We start from the raw sequence: 6,000 nt of genomic DNA, 5'->3' as shown, positions 1-6,000 counted from the left end.
CACTTATGAAGAATAAAACTTGGGACTTGGTTTCTTTGGCACATGGAAAGAAAGCATTGCCATGTAAATGGGTCTACAAGATGAAGGTCATAGGTGATGATGTGCCTAGGTACAAGGCTCGTTTGGTTGCTAAAGGATTCAAGCAAGAGAAGGGTGTGGACTTTGATGAGATATTCTCTCCGGTTGTGAAGATGACCACACTTAGATGCATGCTTGGACTAGTGGCAGCATAAGATATGGAGCTATGCAGATGGATGTCAAGATAACTTTCTTGCATGGGGATCTGCATGAGGAAATTTACATGGTGCAGTCGGAAGGCTTTGAAGAAAACGGCAAAGAGCATTTAGAAGAAGAGTCTCTATGGTCTTAAGCAAGCACCTAGAGAATGGTATCAGAAGTTTGATGCTTTCATTCGGTCCCAGGATTTTAGAAGGAGTAAAATTGATCACTGCCTCTACACTAAAAGGCTAAGGATAATAGCCTGATAATCCTAGCACTATATCTGGATGATATGCTATTGGCTAATAAGAATACTTATGAGCTAGATGCATTAAAGGCCAAGTTGCATGAGGCCGTTCATATGAAGGATTTAGGACTTGCAGGTCATATTCTTGGTATGCGCATCACGCGTGATCGGAGTAGGAAACTCCTTTGGCTTTCACAGAAGGAGTATGTTACAAAAGTATTGCAGCATTTCAATATGGAGGGGGGGAAGGCAGTGAGTACTCCATTGCCTCCATATGTGAAACTGAGTCATACAGATAGTCCCAAATCAGATGAGGATAGGGCCATGATGGCCAAGGTTCCTTATGCATCAGCGGTTGGGAGTCTTATGTATGCTATGATAGCTACTAGACCAGACATTGCATTTGAAGTGGGAGTTGTTAGCCGGTATATGGCTAATCCAAGAAAGAGGCATCGGGTGGCAGTTAAGTGCATCATGAGGTACATGAAGGGTACCAAGGAGATGTGCATCTGCTTTGGTAGAGGAGACATGCATGTACTTGGGTACATAGATTCAGACTATGCAGGGCATGTGGATAGTAGGAGATCCACTTCTGGTTATGTGTTCACCTTTGCAGGTGGTGCAGTGTCGTGGATGTCTCATGCACAGAAGTATGTTGCTTTGTCTACCACAGAGGCTGAGTATGTTGCAACCATAGAGGGTTGCAAGGAGGCTATATGGCTTGATCAGCTAGTGGGAGATTTGGGGATTCATACAGGTGTACCGACATTGCATAGTGATTCTATGAGTGCTATTCAGCTAGCACGGAATCCGATCTTTCATGCAAAGACCAAACACGTTGAGGTCAGGTACCATTTCATCAGGGAGGTACTTGAGGACAAGCGCATAGAGCTTGTCAAGGTTCATACAGATGATAACCTATAGATATGCTGACGAAGAGTCTACCTAGTCAGCGGTTTGAGTATTGTCGTGTATTGATGGGCATTGGATAGTATGCTCACTAGTTGTTCTCCCTTAAAGGCACATTGTCCTTTAAGTGGGAGGTTGTGGGGGTTAAAGGTCACTGTGCCTTTACCCCGGTTATGTACAATACTCAAACACATATAAATGAATGAAAAAGAAGATTAGGGTGTTCTGCACCCACCAAAACTTGTGTGGCTCTCTGTTTCTCTCTCTCCCTCTTCTGTTCTTGCTTCCGTTGAGAGCACTCTCAGCTAACACAAGGCGACTACTGCTTTATTACTAAAAGTCATGCATATCAAACAAGCCAGATAAGTCACTACGTCATGCAAGACAAGCAGTATATTTCGGTGTATCAAACATCTTCTGTAATGCAGCGAGCTAAGGACATAAACACTATGAATCGCAAACCAGCATCCAATGCTACACTTACCAAGGTTCACACCACGCAAATGAGTGTCCATATAAGGTAGTTGCCAATCAAAGAATTGCCTATTATAAATGCCAAGGGCCTCGCTTTCTTAAAGAATGCCCATACAAGGACATCCAACCTGCATCCGGTACAACATTAACCAATTCGAACACTCCCTTATGCTCCGATTGTGGGGTGGACCATCTTTATAAAGACTGTCTCGAGGCTCCCAAATCGGCTCTTGTTACTAGAGCCAGCATTAACCTACTAAGTATTGAGAGAGGCCAAGTGTCCTTAGTATCAATGAATGTGATTATGAGGGCCCAGGCTATGGCCATGAGTAAGGAGCTCTGCAAATAGGCTAATAGGTAAGCCCAGTGGGTCAAAATGAATACCCCAATCAAACCATGGAAAAGCAATGCATGGTAGAGGCACAACGGTAGTCCGAGAATGTCAAGAGAGATTTGATCAATGGCTCAGGACTAAACAAGGGTATAGACACCATCCATCCCAACCATCTGACCCAAAAAATGCTCTAAAACCTTTGCCTATTCTAGATAAGGTGGATGAGATAGTCGCATCATCAGGAAAGTCTCTCCTACATCATAAGATGTTTGATGAAGACCCTACTTGGCAACAGGCTACATATGAGAACTCCACATCCTTTTATAGGTTTGAAGAACCACAATCTGAAGGCCAAGATCCAATTTTCCAACCTCGTGATGTTGCCAAGCTTGCTGCCTTCTTATCTACAGAGGTGAAAATGCCCATAGCAACCTCGTTAAGAGGGAACCCCATCCTATGGAGAGATTTCTTTGATTGGATGAATGGAGAGATCTATGGAGAGATCTCTTTGCCCTATAAGAGGTGGCTCTTGATGAAATCAAAGCTTCGCTTGAAGAGCCGAGTTTGTTGAAGATACTAGTCAACAAGCTAGGTCAATACTTTGAGAGTGATGACATGAATGCGGTGATTCTAATTTTCTACCAAATTAAGAAGGGCACGGCAATATTGGATGGCAGAGTGGGTGTTAGCACTGTTATAAAGTAGTGCTGGGCAAGATGGGAAAAGCCTGAAATGGAGAACACCAACCTAATTGTTAAACTAGCTAATGTGATCAGTAGCCCTTGATGTTGATTAAAATGTTTAACTATACTAGAGCATTTAATGAGATCATAAGCTTTTATTATTAACAATCCAATATGGCCTTTAGCCCTTAATCTTGATTAAAATATTATTGCTAAATAATTTTATAGCTCAGAAGTTAACCTCAACATAATCTTTCCCTCACCATCTATCTAGCATTGAGGCTAGCAAGGGTCCCAAAATAGATCCAAGGGACTAATTGCAGTAAAAGATAAGAAGATAAGTTAAGGGAAAAGGTGGTCTCTAGCCTTTAATATTGGCTAAAATGTTGCAATATGGTGTCACTAAGATGTTGAGATTTCCTTCTTCCATATAGTCTTTAAAGGGAATTCTTTGGAAGTGCATCACAACTTACTACGGGTGTGATTGGGGAGTGAGCTTCAGTGGTGCATGCGTGATGAGTGGTGTGGTGACCTAAACCACTCCAAGAGGAGTGTGAAATGACATAAAGGTGATGGAGCATATGTTGGGGAGGTGGCCATGATGGGGAGAGTGCCTCAGGGGATGTGGAATGCAAGGGAATCGGGAGATGAGCAAAAGGACAGTGGGGGTAGCCAAGTGCCATCATATCCTAAAGTGCTCATCAAATTACATGCATGCTTGATGTGGAGGATGCTAAACCTCTGGCAAACTGGGTGTATATCTCTTCACCGGTCACCTTCCAAGCATGGAGGAACTGGGGTAGTTTCTGGCTTACAAGCATGATCTACTTCCAACCTACTATTCAACGAGTTTTTTGGATAAAGGCTTCTTTTTTACTTTGGTGTGCAATAAAAACTATTAGGAATGAGATTGTCGAAATGTTTTTTATGCTTTCTAGTGCCTCAGTGGTGTTGGTTATTCCTTGGAGACCTACATTCAGTATTGATGATTTTCTCTACCATAAGTGCCCAGTTCCTGGACTTCTAGAATGGGTGGGGGGACCACTGGAGAAAGTGGTTTCCTCTCTGGGGCAAGTGTTAATAGTTCCGAGGTCAACCTAGGAGCCCTAGGGGAGGAAAAGGGCTTGGATCTTATGGGATAGAAGCCAGCAAATACCAAACTTCATCAATAACAACGTTTCAAATGGAAAATTGTTTACTTGGCAAGTCAATTTTTGGCCTTTCCAGATACATGCTATGTGTGCAAGGAGACTGGTCACTTTGCAAGGATTTGCCCAAGGCGAGAGGAAAATACATGGCTGGTGTGTGGGGAACAAACAGAATCGGATGAAAACTCTCAGACTGAGGTGATGGATTCCCCCCAAGAGAAATATCCAGAAGTAGATGTCTTCTCACGGTAAAAGAAAAGATGTTCCAAGTGATGCATTTAGGCCTCATGACATGATTCCTGTTCAATCTGGCGAGTGGAATATGATGGGTAAGAAGGGCAAAGCAATTTTGGTTGTTAGCAGTTCTACAGGAGAGGTGCTTCATTTGGACAAGCATCTGTAGATGAAATTGCCAGCTAGTCCAAAATGGCCTGAGGGGGAGGACGAAGCTCCCCAGATTAAAGGGTCCACTCAAGCTTGATTTGGAGCCCCTAACACTATTTTGGATTTGGATATGCCCAATGCAAATCATAGGAAGAGGAGCCATGAAGAAAAGAGTCATGGCAGAGAAAAATTTATTAACAAGAATCTTGCTTAAATCAGCATTCCACTGCTCACCTTTTTATCATTAAATTTCTACATTTTGACTTCTTCCCCTTTGCTAAATTCCTTAAAGTACCTCTTTGGGGGGGGGGTGCAAATTTACAAGCCTTTTAAAAAGCCATTTATGCGAACGCTCCATTAATAGCCCTAACTAGTGATCCCTAGCTCGAGATCCCTAGCCCGTAGTAAGAATTTAACCTCTGGTGGTAATCCAATAAACCACCTACAAAGCTTCTAAGGGGGGCTTTCACAAGCATCCATTGGACTTGGGGGCCACAAAAAGTCCATCCATTCATGATGGCTTTTATAAGGGCCAGACAATTCATAATACGTTAACCATGAAATCACCAAACAGAGCTAGTCCAGTTGGTAAGCTGCTACCCCAACCTAGGGGGCCTAGCTTCAAATCCCATTTGGGGATGGTGTTAATAGTCATTGGTTGGTTTTTCCAAGCACTCTCTTAGGTGGAATTTTAATGTCTCTTGACTTTTGTTTCCCACTCAAGCGTGACTCACCTACTAGCTCATTTTTTTGTGCAATATGGGCGGACGCTTGTGAAAAGTTGAAAACACCTATGTGCAGTTTCCTTTGTAAGGACAATGTCTATCGATGTGGGGGCATGGATCCTTGTGACCCCTAAGATTAAATCTCTACTTCACTTGTAAAAAGCTCTCTATAGAATTGATTCTATGGGAATGATCTCTTTCATTTCATGTGAGCAAAACCTTACTTGAGAGAATCCCAAAACTTTGAATTTGCACACTTGTGTGGAAACAAAAACCCATGTGGAGGGGGGGCAAAAAATGGGTGGGTATATATCAAGAAGATGATGGGAGCACTCACATTGGTAGTTAATTGAGGGGGTATTAACATGAAACTGTAGTGATTGTGAACAAATAAGGAAGAATAACTCCTCCTCCTCTCGTAGTAGTGATCAAGTACTTATTGTCCATGATAGGTGTAAGGGAAAGCCTAAAGGTGGTTCAAAGTCAAAGGTTCTTAAGGATAGCCATCTAAGAAGGCAAAGGATAATGCAAGAAACATCCTACACACAATAATATGATAGATCTTTTCACCAAGGCACTATCCTTAAAAAAGTCTAATGCATTATGCAAAGCTTTAGTCTTCCTTCCTTTTGGTGTTTGATCTATTTATCTGTACATATTTATACTACCATTGGGGGGACTTGTTAGATAATGAGTAGCATGGTGTGAATCTACACTTGAAGCACTTTTTCCCTCTCCCCTAGGGTCAGTATTAGGGTTAGTATGCTTTTGTAAAGGATATATTCCTCAATTTGATCTTGCTTTGTAATACCCACTCTGCTATACGGTTCATTCTTTTGTGTGTTCACCAGGAGAAGCAGGGTAGTAATGAAGATTT

This window comes from Dipteris shenzhenensis, chromosome 5, assembly GCF_047967505.1.
Source record: "Dipteris shenzhenensis isolate YYH24624 ecotype China chromosome 5, Dip_SZ_1.0, whole genome shotgun sequence".
Classification (NCBI taxonomy): domain Eukaryota; kingdom Viridiplantae; phylum Streptophyta; class Polypodiopsida; order Gleicheniales; family Dipteridaceae; genus Dipteris; species Dipteris shenzhenensis.
This window is presented reverse-complemented; position numbering follows the sequence as displayed.